This window comes from Poecile atricapillus, chromosome 7, assembly GCF_030490865.1.
Source record: "Poecile atricapillus isolate bPoeAtr1 chromosome 7, bPoeAtr1.hap1, whole genome shotgun sequence".
NCBI lineage: Eukaryota > Metazoa > Chordata > Aves > Passeriformes > Paridae > Poecile > Poecile atricapillus.
The window spans coordinates 17992709-18008186 of record NC_081255.1 but is presented as its reverse complement, the minus strand read 5'-3'; the positions used below and the strand labels follow the sequence as shown (position 1 = coordinate 18008186).

Below are 15478 nucleotides of genomic sequence, written 5' to 3'. Positions count from 1 at the left end.
TCATACATAGCATTTTAAAATATGTCCAGTATTTTCAGTTCAACAGAATAACAGCTATCCACACAATTCAAAACTAACTATGGCTTAATGGAAATTCTCTTTTATTGCACCTGTTTTGTTTCAAATCAGCAAAAGGACAAAAAATTATTTAACCTCTTCTGAGTTTGTAAATAACAAATCTCAATGTAAAATAACTTACTTTTGCAGATAAAAGTAATTCTATTTGGAGTAGAAATACAATGAAAAATTAAGTCATTAAAAAAATATTTCCTTTGCTACTCCATCACTGAACTAGCAAATTTAGAAATACAGCAATGCTCACATCAGCAGCATAACAAATGCTTAAAGTGGATGAAGTATTTTATTGTATTATTATCTATAACATACCTTTACGTAAATGTTCCATTAGACACCCCAGTTTCTCATCTTGCCATTTCTTAGATTTTTGCTTTTCTTTGCTGTTTTGAGATGGGTCATTTTTCACTATAATAACGACTTCCAATAAGATCACATTCAAAGCTATCACCTTAAAATGGTGATAATGCACCACCCAGCAGGAGTCTTTACATCACCTACACAAGTTAGAAATGGGCAGTACAAACATACTGCTAAGAATCAGTAATGCAAAAGTCAATTAAAAGAAGTAAAGCCTACAATGATGCACAACAGTCCCAGCAATTTTACAACTCAATAATGCAGGCTTCATATAGTATCAGGCAACAGAGTATAAAACTGTTCACAAAACATTTCAAAGGAATTGAGTAAGACAATTTTGCCTGGAAGATGTGCGTTTTCCTTGGTTTACTGCTGCAGAAGCAGACAAAAGCATGCTCAGTCAATCTGAGAGCCTGCATTAGCTTTTCTCAACAGGAAGCAACGTTGCTAACGAAGTGGTAAATTCAGTGTTAATGAGTGGCTTCACTGTTACCACCTCTAAGGTAAAACCTTCCATGTTCCAAGTTTCACCCATCTGTTCTGGTGTGAGGGGTTCAGAGGAAGAACAGACGCTTCCCATTTAAAGCAACTTCACTGGTACCCCCTGAACAGCGGGGAGGCAGACTGAGAATATTGTGCTGCTTGGAGACCACAATCCTCATTATCGGAATGGCTCCTCAAAACTTCTCACAGGCTTACATGATAAAGACAAAACTATGTTGCTCTACATACAAAATCATACTGCTAATGCATATTAGCGTTAAAGCTGAAGTTAAGAAGGTGGCTAGGACACCCCGTGGTCACCATTAAACCGAGAGTCTCTTCAGAGTTATCAGAGATACCTAAAGCATTACCTAACGCAGTCTTGTAAGAGACTCCTCTCCACACTGTGTATTTATGGAGATTGTGGACTATTCCATATGGGAATGATAAAAATATTTCTATGGTAATAAAGGTATCCCTACAGATTTCAGTCTTTGAATCAAGCCTGAAATGATTACTGTATCAATAATATCACTACCTTTTAATAATTTTCTTACCATCATATATTTTATTTTCCAGATATCAAGATGGTACAATTCGCTTTTTTTTTTGTGCAGGACAACAACAATAAATTTAACAGTGTGGCATTAGAGAAAACAGAAAAATGTATTTTAAAATTACAATAATTTAGTCTTGTGATAACACAGAACCAAGATGCAATACTTCAGTTACATTATTTACTCCACGTGTCAGAATTTATGCAGCAACAACGACAGCTGTAACTAAAGACACAGTGCCATGTTTCTTGAGGAAATGTTATCATCTAACTTGTCCCTTAGGAAAAGAAGAAAAATCAATCATTGTAACTAAGATGTAGTTACAAGAAGATTGCAAGGCTATGCAATATTCTTTGCATGCTTCCATCAGCTTTAAAATTCATCTTTACTATAGCTTATCAGAATACAAAATTATTAATTCTGTCAAAATATATAGTATTTAATACTTGGTGTATTTGAAAAATTTAAAATTGGGATCAAACTTTCAATTTGTTGAAAGTACTGTTTATCATATCCACTACCAGGACTGTATTACCTCAACTAGATAGTTGAGGCAGTTTTTATTTAAGCATCTAGTGCAATATACCTAGGAGAGATATAAACGTAAAAATGGTAATGGACAGTGTCTAGAAAAGCCTACACAATCTCAGATCCTACCTTTGAAACATACTTTATCTAAAGGCTAGGTCAAATTCAATTCAATTATTTAAGTTAAGCCTACAATGACTGCAGTGCACTTAACAGTGTTATTCTTGGTTTACATGCTATGCTATTTACTATACAGGAATTATTTCATACTCAAAAGTAGAAAGAAACCAATTATTTATCCAGCTAAACCACACTCCACTCTCTATTAATTTATTTAAAATCTACCTAATTTTAAATACTGTTTTTATTAATAAAGTATCAATTTTCAAAATCCTAATGTGTTCTGCAGATATGACTGCCTGTGGCCAGATAGTCTAAGCATTAAAAAAGTGTAAGGTCAGATCTATCTTCAAGCTGACAGATCATAATTTAAATGCCTTAAGCTACTCTTATTGTCATAAAAAATCTTGAACATCAGTATTTTTGCAAACTATCAGCACTTGCTATAACACCCTTACTACACTACATCTTGAGGTTACTACAGAAGAAATGAGGTGATAATTGCATATTAACATAATTATTTGGTAATCCCTCCAAGCAAGCTTCCTAGGTCACTCAGTAATTCAGATTAGATGCAACCTTCCTGTCATCAGATCTATGCTGTCCACTTTCTGTTCATTAATAATTCTTTTTGATAGGAATGTACTTAAATCCATTGTTCTATGTACATTATTAATTGTATTTACTAACAGTAGGTTTATGACCTTTCCAAGTTCTTATTTCATAACAACAACCTTTACTATGCAGTAGGGTCACACACCAAATTAAGAGCACTGCCTTCATGCAATGCTAGCTCAGTAAAGCTTACACCTCAGTGCCAAGCATACCATGCTGTTGCCTACTAGCAGTTGTAGGCAAGAGATCTGTCAGCCTCTTGCAAGTCCTGTGTCATTTTATAGGGATTTATAGTAAATTTAAAGCACGCTGGAGCTGAAAAATTAAGTCAGAAGAATTTGGTTGAGTTTGTGAAAAGCATGAAGTGCCTTTATGTGTTCTGATATCAAGTTTCTCACTAAATTTATAAATATGAGCCAATGAGCTAAAAGCACAGAGCAACTATTAAGCACCACAAAAACTCTGACACCATCTCCTAAAAGGTTTGAATTTAATCAGCCTAGTTAAAGGAACTGAAGAAATACAGCTGTAACAAAGGCAAAAAGGTACCTGTCCTGTGCTAAATAACTCCTCGTAAATTCTTTAAGCAGATATGTGAATAACCAGCACATGCAAGGGATTGTTCAAATATTCAAGAGATAGGAAAGGTGCTTCAGGTTTGCACTGCCCCCAATTAGATTTTTATTCAAGACTTCATTATGTAAATAAACTAACAAAACCTACCATTTTTCCACAAGTGCTCCTGTAATAAAGCTTTCTCAAGTGATAGATTGTATTAAAGGTAATGGAACCAAAGTCACAGATTTTTAGGCAATAAACAGAAGACCAGAGAGAGTTTAAGTACTCTGGTACTTAGGCATGGTACAGGACTAAAAAGGTGTCTCCTTCCATTATGCCCACCACAGTCTATGCTTCAAAACCTTAATCATGGCAAACATCGAGCACAGAACTTCTGCCAAAAGAGAAAGGTTTAAGAACCTCTGGAAAATGAAGGTTTGTACAGAGTAATAGAAGAACACATCAGCACAAACCAGCCACATCTTGAGAAAAAAACAAAACCTAAGAATACAGTTCCACAATATTTTTGCCTCTTCCATATAGTAATGCACGGTTTATGCCTCTGGAGTTTTGTGTGTTATCTAGCAATATTAATGTCCCACATCAACAAAATCACAATACTTAGATCATTAGAACAATGTCTACTAGTTGTTTTGCAGTTTATTTCTTTTTAAAAAGCTATTCTGATCCACCCTTCAGATGGAAATAAAACCAAAATGCCTGACTAGAGGACAAGTCAGACTCACCTTGTCTTCCCCCATCTTCTATTAGTGTTTGCAAATTAATTGTTGAAAATACATTTCCCTCTGCACAGCAGAAACACTATTTGTAGACTGCCTTACTTAGCTCTGAAATCTACAAATTAACACTTCTGCACTTTTTCAAACTTCTGTAGAGAGGAGAGAGTTTGTTTAATATGCATAACACCATGAGTTCTCCCCCCCCCCACCTACTTTACACACAGTCCACAGTTATTAATCTAACTACAACATGGAGAGTTCCATTCAAAATTAGTTATCTTCGGTACATTCAAATCCACAGCTGTTCACATAACAGTACAAACACTGGAAAACTCTCGTAGCTAACTAGACTGCCATATTAAAAAAATTTAAAGCAGTATGAAATAGTACCAATACAAAGTATGTATTATACCTAAACAAATACAAAGTTACTGCCACTCACAGTATAACCTTTTTTTATACTGTGAGAAACTTCACCAAATTGTCAAATATCTGTGGAAAAAGGTGACCATAGAGAAATTCTCAGTTAGAGAGGACCCATGACAAAAGCAGTTTGTCTTTTCAGTACGATTATAACTGGGAAGATCAAACCCAAAGCACAACTTTTTCAGAAGTGTTTTCTTTAAACTTAGTTCCTAATGCAACAATGTCTTCAAAACCTGTCTGTTAGAAACAGTAAGGAAACCAAAAATTCCTTAAAAATGTCCAAATTTCAGAAACTCGATTTCTTGTTTAAAGCATCTAAGAATGATATGTTAACATCTCGTGTGAAAGGAAACTGAACAAAACTTAAGTACCATGATACAATTAGAATTCACAAAAGAGAATTCCATTACTTCCACCAACCATTCCTAATCTTACTCCTCTAGTATTGATTTGCTTGGGGAAATAAACCAGTTTGTCACAATGGGGGGGCATCATGCTAAAATTCAATACTGAAATCAATAATAATAAATGACAGTACAATTTAAGTGTCACAAGAACTACATGTATCACTATAAAAAAAATACTCCTCTGGTTTTAACTACTCATGCAGCAGTTTAAGATGATTTCATTGGCAAGTGCTTTTCAAAATGAAAGGTATTTCTAAAAGATGACTAGACAGAACACAAAACCAAAATGTTGAATCTGGTAACATAAGAACAGTCACACACTGTGGCAACTCCACAGGCTTTGTAACCCCTGCCCAGAATTCCACAGCCCTGCTCACAGAGGACAGCCAGGTATTTCTCTTCATGTTCCTGACGCTCTCTACTTTGCATTTTTAGTAGTGCAATGTAGTTTGAATTGTACTGCCATTAGCTCTACTACAAATGAGAACTACAATCAAATATTGAATTGTCCTAAATGCAGACATACATGGTAACGACTAGCAGTATTTCAATAAAGACACAGAAGTATTAAAAACACACAATTAATGCTCTGTGAAAATACACACTATTTCTCTTCTAAACTGCTCCCTTACTTTTACATGCATAGATTCTCTTCCTTGATGCCATCTCACATGCCCACATGCTTTCTCTCTAAAGAAACTAAACGTCTGAGAAAACACTATTAATCTTTTTCAGTAACCCCTACCTGTGTTTCTCAGTGAAATGTATTCCTAAGCATCAAGTATGGTACAAAACAGTTTTTTTATCTAGACATAATACAATAAATAATTTTATCAACCAGCAGCATTATTAAAACCAGAAAGCTTTTCTTCATTACAGTCTACGAATAAAAGTCCTGCTCCTATCCTTGCTGTGAGGCATCTTTATCACACTGCCAAAAAATTAAGGGCTGTGATCAGTGGTACAAAGTGTGGTACAAAGTGTGCATGGTCAGGAACTAAATCTGTACCCTAGGGCTGGTACGTGGTCCCACACTGTTCATTAACCAACATCTTCATTAACCACATGGATGACAGGGCAGAAGGTACCCATGGCAAGGCTGCTGATCGCACAAGACTGGTACAGCAGCAGGCTGCGATGCCATTGAGAGGAATCTCAACAGGACAGACAGTGGGATTGGAGAAGATGGCTACAGGTTCCTCCCAAACTCTATTATTCTGTCATTCTGTTTCAGTACACTTTGCCACACAGTATCCCAATTCCTGCTTACTTCAGTCCTCTTTAGAGTGCTCCACAGTAGCTCAGACTATCCACAACTTTTCAATTTCAAAGTATCAATATAGGCACCTAAGTACTTTTTAAAAGGCTTCCAACTACCACCTTTGAATTTATCATTCTGACAGCTGAAGAAAATGATACAAAAATTATTAGGCATGCGGTAAAAAGCATGTTCTCTCTATCCCAAGTCATGTAGAATATATTGACAGCAAAACTATAATTTGATGCTCCTCTCCCTTCTACCTCTCTTCCAGGGATCCTGTTTTCCAGAGTTCTCTCACTAAATAAAATAACATTATCACTAAGTAGAGTAGTATTATCACACTTAAATTTATAAACATGCATTTCCCAAATCCCAATTGCATTTATACAATTTTAGATTTTAAATAGGATGAATCCTTCTTCTTCACCACCACATACTTAAATACCTTCCTGATGTGTCACACCTGAAAGGCTTCTCAGTGTTGGCTCTTCAGGCAATACAGTGGAAGTACTTCCTCCTTACAGAACCCGCTGCCACCAGCAATGTTATCCCCGGTCACACTAAGCGAGACATTTCACAAAGAGACCATGTTTAGGAAAGTATCTGCATTCTTCCAGACTTTAAGATAACCACTACAATCCTTACATGGGGCATTATACCAAAATTAAAGAACCTGCTGAACATTGCAAAAGATTCTGGCTTGCAGAGAAGACGAAGTATTTTCAACAAGACATCATATACTTTCAAATTACAGTGCTATTCATTAGAATTATACTTTGCAGCAAAGCCAGTTTAAATAACTGCTGCTTCCTTCCACTCTCCTGAGTTCCTTCGTTTCACACTTTATCAACAATTTCATTATCCAGTTTAAAAGGCTGGGACTCAAACACCACTGAATTGGCACAGCTGAGAGGCAACAATTATGGGTAGGGGCACAAACTTACTAGCTCTGTTGACATAAAAACCCACTGGGGAATCTTTTCCTAAAATCTGTATGAATAAATAAAAAAGTAAAAATGAAGAGAACATTTCATAAGGCAAAAAAGAAGCTTTGACAGTCCTCTATTTAACTGCAGAATGCACAATAAAGAATTCTACCATGAAGTAAATTTTATGTTCTAAAATTACTTGAACTAAACTACTCAACTGAAGCAAAATGCTAGAAGTAAATGCTAAAATAATTCAACTGGGGAACATTAAATACATCTTCTGAGAATACTATTAACACAAGCAATACTCTTAAATTGCGTATTAGACATGATAGCTAGATTTTCCATAGAGACATACAAATGCAAATCCTTCCAGCAGGTTAAATACAAAGTATTTTCATTTCTAAAACACAAAAATAACTTTCAGAAATTTAAAAACTAATCTACTCCTCCTTAACCTATAGTTTTACAGGATCAGCCACCTTATCTGCTCAGAGACAAGTCCTTTTGAAGCCAGGTACTGCCACCAAGTGGCAGTGAAATTTGGATTTGCAAATTCCAATTATTCAAATATGTAGAGCATACAGAACTGAAAAACGCTCCTGCAGCTGCCAAATATGAGCAATGCTCTGCTAACACACGACATTTAAAAATTAATCAAAATTGAACCCAGATATCCAAATCTAAAACTAACCTTCAATGTAATACAAAGGTTTTTTCATCAACTTGGTCCTTTTGTTTAGACACCACTTGTAAGCAGCTGGGTAAAGAAACCTTTTTTCCAGTACAAATCCAATATGTATCAATAAAATAATAATTAGGTGTTTTATGTAACTTTATGCAAACCCCCAGTGATTACAAGTATATAATCAGAGAGTCCCATTTTCACAACTTCAGGAAAAAGTGAGTTCTGTAACTGACATAAAAGACCTCTTAAGGTATAAATATCCAGCTTGTTATCTGGATAAGCTACCCACTCAATCGACATTCATCAGTATATAAAGATGACAATCAGACTGAGAGGAATTTTTAGAAATTAGATATAGCTGACTATTTTGACAGGAATATTCCACAAGTTAATTAAACAATATTGCCGGTTACCAGCACGAATTAACTGTGAAGTGTCAGTCCAACAGATCACAGATGAACACTCGAATGACAATATGATTCTGCTGCAAAATGGATTTACAGAGTGACTTTCCTAAAGATAATATTAAGAACACTTTAACCCAATTAACACAACACATCTTTCAACTTCAGAACAATTCTGACCTTATTTACTGTTACACTGATTAAAAGTTGTCATTCTTTTTATGCAGCATGACTTGAAACACATCTAGCAGTTTCTCATTATTTTTTTTGGCTGATAACCACTTGGTGTACAAATGTTAATGTAATCACAAATTTTAAGACTATCTCCTGCTAATGTAAACAGATCTTTTAACTTCTAAAGCATGATATCTTTCCCAATTATAAAAATACTAGCTGAAACAAAGACTCTGCTTTTACTGATTTAATTCAGAACCTTTGAGTAATGAAATACATTAGTGATATTCACTCATCATCAGCAAATTGGCTCTCATCCTATGTTCTTTCAGTTATCAAGGATTAAAAACCTAGTAAGATTCTTGGGAGCAGTATCAGGTAAGGCAAAAAAAGCCATCTTGTACCTTTTCAGATTAAGAACAAAAAATTCTGTTGACTTGGAGAAGGTGATTGTGCCTGCTGATGAATATACAAAATCAGAGCTTTTAAAGGTTTCAAACCTATGTAACACCATACATGACCAGGAAAACATAAGTGAGAAGGAAAGCTCAGGTCAGCCCACTAATACTTGGTGTTTGTTTCTTTATTTTTTATATTTAAAACAAAAAAGTCATCACCAGAAATGATTAATGGCAGAAAACTCAACTTCATGTTACCAGGATAATATGAGAGCAAGACAAAAGTTATGAGATGCTCTCTGAGCCAAAGAAACAAAAATCCCACATACTAAAATTTATCCTGTGCAGAATTCTGTATATAACCTATCCTTCAGTATTCATTGTACTATTATTCACTAATGACATCCTTCTACTTTTAGGTAAAGCAATACTAAATGCATTCATGGTAGTTTCTAGAAGCAAGACTGGTTTGCCTGGTATCTAAAATGCTTAAAATGTGACCTCACTTCACTGTACACAATTACAGGGAAATTCTGCACAAGCATATAACTTCTGCAACCTATCCTGCTACATAGAAGTGTGGCCTGTTGCACTTTTAACATATTGAGACCAAGCTTGTTTTTTCCTAACTTTCCCCTGTATTTAAAACAAGGCAGAATCTCCTGTGGAGTTCAGAAATGCAGTCTGTAAATAAGAAATTTTAAGAACAAGTACTGTGGTTACTCCAATAAAGTTCACTCACTGTTTGCAAATAGTATTTTACAGCTGTGTGTTTTTAACCAGTAAAACAGATTTCTTTATTTATTTACAAAAGTCAGGATATGATATCTTTTATATTTGCCTTAGGAATGTGAATAATTTGAAATTATAAGATCAAAACTCCAAACCCCTTTACAAAAAAAAACCCCCACAATCCCTACATGGAAAGCATACTAGCAGAGTCATCAGGAAATGCATTATGGTCAAGTGTACAAGAAAAATGCTTGAGCAAATAACTAAATCACATTTTCAGGTATTGCTTTAAAGGACATAAGCTTACACAAAGAGGCAAGTCTGAACTTAGGTGTGAGAGTGAAAATTATTGTTTGGAAGTCTCTGAGATGCTGCGCTCATGAGTGGAGACTGAAGTCAGAGGCACTTGGGAAATGCAGGTTGTTCTTGAAAATTAACTCTTTCAGTCATCCCTGCTGCCCCTTCTGAACCCTCTTCAGCTCTGCTCTGTTGTTTTTCAGTCACCCAACTAGAAGAAGCAATACACACTGCAATGCAATACAGCTGTGATAAAACATCAAATCTGTAGAACTGGATGTGGTTTTTGTTTTGTTCCCTAATAAAGCACAATAACTTCACTGATCTACTGACTATTCAGTTGTCATTTTTACTGAACTCTGGGAACCTCAAGATCTCCTCCAAGCAATAGCAATACCGATCAAACGTCATTACACTGTTTCCATTTATTCTTTTACATGTTTTTCTGTCCTCTTGCTGTGAATGCAATACTACAGGTGTTCTCCTCAGAGACCAGCTTTTTCCTACTAAAAACAGAAAACCACCATTAAGATGAAAGGTCTTCAGAATCATTCAGAAGACTTCATGTTTAAAATACACACTCAGTTATTTATATGTTAGACTTTTCAACTACTTTTCTGCATCTAAACCAGTAATTAGATAATAAACACGTTAAAAAGAAACAGAGCATAAACTGCAAGCTTTAAGTACTGAAAGCATTAGAAGGCACAAGGAACAGTTTGAATTTTATTGTCAATTCAAGTCCCTTTTCTAGACATAACTCTTGTTTTACACTCATCCTTAGATGAAGTATTTCCTTTTGCAGAGTTGCTTTCTCAAAGCAGCACATTCCAGAAACCAGCAAAGTCAGGCTAAGGCAGTCAACATCTACACGTAAGTATATGCATCATAACACAGCAGTATAGCTTATGTTTAATTGTTCATAGTTCAGAAGACAATTCATAATCAAAGTCCTGAATCAGTTATACATTATACAAAAGATCAACACTCAATAGAAGAATTATTTTAAATTCCCCACAGAGCACTCTTCAATAATCAGTATTTTAAAAGTTGACAGCAACAGCTCTGAAAAAGTCTTAGTGGAACAGAAGATACGAACAAAGCAATTCACGTCTATTTTAAAATGTAGATACTACAATTTCATAGCAGTATTAAGTCTACACATTAATTGGAGCTTGGAATTGAGGAACAAACTCATTTAAGCAAATGGGATCTCCCTCTCACCTCTTCAAAATACCAAGTCACTGCAAGCAGCTCCATTCTGAGAGGGCACATTAGTCAAACAGCAAGGAGGAAACTTGAGAAGACAACTTTGGTTTGTTACAGAGGCCTCTGTAGCAGAGTCCATCATGCCATGTCTCCAAAGTAAAGAATTTACTGAGTTCTGTGGGGCCTTACCTAAAGATTTTCTTGAAAGACTCAAAACAGTTTAAAGCTATTTGTTACATGTTTCACATAATTATATATGGAGACAAGATTCATTTTATAGTTCAAATTATTCCTGGAGTAACAAGTAAATGGAAGAGAAAAAGATAAGCATCTTAATTCTTTTTCTCAAAATAACAGAGAAAGGGGGTGGGGAGGAAGGAGGAAAATGGCAGTTACAGAAATTTTTTCCTAGATGGACACTTTGCAATTGCAAATGAACACTTAAGTTCTACCAGCAGTAAATCTCCATAAACTTTGTCTTTCAAATAGCTTGCAAATAGGTTCCTAAAGACAAAAGGGGGGGGAGGGGGGGAATTCCAACAATTCCATTGTTTAAAACTTGAAATGCTATTCTTATGGTTGGTCAAATTTCCCATGCAGTTATTTATTAATACAGCAAGTTCAAGTTTAACATGCTGCTTTTAAAGTGCAAAGTACACTTTCAAAACTTTGAAACCAGATGAATAACATGTAGAGGAGAAAGTTAATTTAAATCGCTCATAATTTTGGCTCTCAACAGCTAGCAAACACCTTGATAGTTTTTTGATTATAATAATTTGTGGAAGGAAAACACAATTATCATAATAATATTAAATAATGGGGGAATATGTTTTGTTCTTCTTTTGGTTTTGTAGAAGTAACACTACACCATTACAATACCTACACCGCATATATTATAGCAATCAAGATACTTGATTACTATAATACTTGATACTAAATTTCAAGAGAACTTTCACTGACCACTTTTCTGCAAGTTGAGCAGTATATGGAAATGGCATTTTTTGGGGAAAAAAAAACCCCACCAACAAAAAACTTCTACTCACCTTTGCTTGTTTAATTTACATTATGCTGTAAGATCCACTTCCACATTAAAACAAACCTGCAAAATAAAACAAGAACTTACTGTACAGCTGTTATTGTTTTCTGCTTGTGTCCTAGACTATCAGACAAGACAGGCAAAACAGAGAGGTAAGAAATCCACAGCCATAAAAGTATTCTATATTTTTATCTCAGGGTAAAAGTATCAACATTCCAGTGTAATCTTCTCTCAAACACGTGTTATTTCCAAATAACATAGCTATTGGCATTTTAATTTAAAAAAATTACCCAGAAGTTGTATCAAATAGACCCACGATATTAAATTCAGTGGACAGAACAGGAGAAAAGAAGTTGCATGGAGAGAAAAGCTCTGCATTTGCTGCTAGTGCCTTCAAAATCAGCTATCTCAAGGTCCCTGAACAAGGAATGATGCACAGAAAGGAAATGGTTACAAATGAAAGCTTTTAAAAAAAGTTTTTTTAGCAAAAATCATCAACGTATCTGAGATTGTCAGAGGACTTGAAGCCTGGGCCTCTCTAATTTCTCACCTTTTCTATGGCAAAGCTGTGTTTATGATTCTAATGTTAGCTGGCCCACTTAAAAATTATAATTTATTTGTCTGCATGAAAGCTGACCAATGACAGATGAACTTGTTTTGCTCATGTATCTTTAGAACTAACTATACAAGGCAATTTTTCACTCCCCACTTGGAAATTTTGAAGAGATTCCAAAAGCAACTGAAGCTGCACAAAAACAAGAAAGGATTCGGGTATGGTACCTCTACAGAACTGGGTCTACTATTGAAGACACAACTACTAGCACAGAGCTTTACAGAAAGGGTAGGTTGCTCTTATCTAGACTAAATGTTTAGGCATCATCAAAATCGACTCTGAATGAAGTAACAACTGTCACACACTGTCCTTACCTCATTTTATTCACACACAACTTTCTGATCCAGAGTTCCCCAATCAATGCGCAACTGTCTCAAAGCCCCTTGCCTAAATCAAAAATAGTAAGGGAAGGCAGACCTTTCAAAAAAGTCTGAATGGATAATACAAAGCAGCAGAAGATTCAGTATTTGAGCTCCTCTTCCTAGCCCCAGGATTGTGTCCCAAGTATCACATTAAACTGTAGCTTTATGCATGAATGTTATTCAATATACATACTCATTTCTCAAATAAGATTTATTACAGAAAAAAATTAGAATTCTTTAGTTAAAGTAATTTCATGCACTTAGAGAAGCAAAAGTGCTACTTTCAAACAGCAGTGGAGCTCTACTGTATCTTACAGAAAGTAAATGTAAAGCTACACTTGTATGTCCACAAAAGTAACAGCCTCCATATGGAAGAGCCAAAACACCTTTCAAAAAGTGAGAAAGTCAATGGTCATGGCTTTACATAATCAGATATCGTGATGAGCACTAAACCAGACATCTCAGTAAGCCTATGCACTTTGGCTGGGAAGTGACAACCCCAGTCTAACACTTCTCTCATTAAGAACTACAACTACTCTGCCCCCATGCAAAATGGCCCCAACACCCACACCTGAACTTTGCAATTAACTAAACGTTAGCAGTAACTGTTCTCAACACAGATTTCATGGCTTGTGACTAAAGTGCAGACAATCATTCCATCAAAGGAGTGAGCTCAGACAACTGCAGATCACTGGGGTGATACAGCAGCACAGTGTCATACCAGCCACCTCTGTAACAGCCTTTCCACAGAACACTTTACTTTAGACCAATCCATTGCCTTAGTACAGGGTAAGACTTCCCATTTTATGTGAACAATCCATCTAGAGGACATTACTCTTATACTCATTGAAGGTGCACTTTGCAAAAAACTTAAATGCAAGTACTCTTGCATTTCAGTATTCTTCGGATCACAAGGAGCTCACAAAACACGTTGGTGATAAATCTGGTGTTATTCTACATTTGGCACAGAGCGAAAGAGAAGGAAAAAGAGAAGATGGGCCATCATAATTTGGATATTGTCGAGCTGAAGGAAAGGTGACAAGTTCCACAAAGAGATCACTCACCAGCAAGTAAACTGCTGACGGACCAAAGGGCTGGTCACTGTAGCCCTGCATCGAAGACATCAAAGGGCCCTACAGAATGAACTCCCCTTTTTGGGTTTTCAAACCCTCTGATGTACAAAGCTCCACCCAATGGAAGATGGTACTCGCAGTATCATGCAAACACCTTCATGAAGGCAATACAATCCATAGATCTTAGCCCAAACTATTGATAGCATTGAGATTGTTTAAAGCCACCCACCTACAGTGCTTAACCAGCACTCACATCTCTTCTCAAAGGTCTTTCTCCTGTCAAGTAAGATTTCTCTCACTCCAGTACAATCAAACACCTACTATTAATTTAAAGGGTGATGACATTTCAAATAACTGAGCGCCTGACATCCTTTACCAGCAGATTCGAGAAAGGTAGTTCTCCAAAAATTTCCTTAAGGAAAGGCTAAGATTTTAACATCATAAATGCTTTTGCTTCAATTTGCCTGTCTTAATTCTCATTATCAGGAAAGGAAGTGAGAATGGAAGTCACTCTCCCACACCAGGTAATAAAAGAGGGCTTGAAAAGGGACACAGAATTGAGTAAGAAATGTATTCACCTGGAGGCCTCGATATTCAAAGAGCAAGAAGGGGGAGCACAGCGGGGGAGGGGGAAAGACGACTGCTGTAAATTGGTCAGGCTTCTGATTAGTGATAAGCAGCTTCCTGTTCTGATATGGGCAGTGTACAGGAAGTGGAAGAAAACCGAAATGGTGGAGATGAAAGAGATCACAAACGCACCCCCAGTGATACTAACAACAAAAGATTGACTGAAAACTCTTGCTTATAATGAAGTATCTCCTAACAGCACACCCCCTCCCTCTCTGAGGAAAAACTTTAAGAAATGCTAGAATGCAAAGGCGCACAATAACAAAGTAAAGTTTGTTGTAATCCTAACAAGAGTTTTGACCCATTTGTTTACCAAGCACCCCTTATTTCATAACAGATCTGTGTTATAACTGACATTCCTACATCTATCTGGGCAAAGACCACCACCTTTAATTACCACCTTCTCCTGGAATGACTGCAGCTAGGAATGTGATTCATATGGATGCTTTTAGGTGGTTTAATGGTTTTTGTTTTGTTGTGTGTTGCTGTTTAACACAAAACCACTTTTGCCCATATAGCCGATTATGCCTGTGCGGGGAGAAAGAAAGAGGAAGAAACAAAGACTAGAATAACTATACTACACAAAATACTTTTGTTGATATAAACTGTGGCTTAACAGTCAATTCCACCAGCTTCACACATAACATAGCAAAAAGGCTTGCAACTGTAATCTTGACTTCACAGCTTAGAAAATTTGATTAGTTAGATGAGAGTGGCAGCTACATTTATTAGGATACAACCATCCCAATATTAAATTCAAAAGCAGGGCAGCAGGGCATGGGGTATGGAATAAATTTCATTCTAAT

The 15478-nt window shown here is 36.0% G+C and overlaps 1 protein-coding gene across 14 annotated transcripts in view; it reads right to left on the bottom strand.

Moving 5' to 3' along the window:
* The window catches only part of ZNF644 (zinc finger protein 644), an 81660-nt gene that overhangs the window by 20222 nt on the left and 45960 nt on the right, over positions 1–15478 (bottom strand). For 8 of the 14 annotated variants that reach the window (XM_058842313.1, XM_058842317.1, XM_058842319.1 and 5 more), the window contains one exon: positions 12005–12060. The gene's annotated coding sequence lies outside the window, so the exon portion shown is untranslated. Of the gene's footprint in view, positions 1–387; positions 573–6575; positions 6691–12004; positions 12061–12924; positions 12998–15478 lie in introns of all 14 variants that reach the window. The other 6 variants (XM_058842321.1, XM_058842322.1, XM_058842323.1 and 3 more) reach the window with 3 other exon arrangements.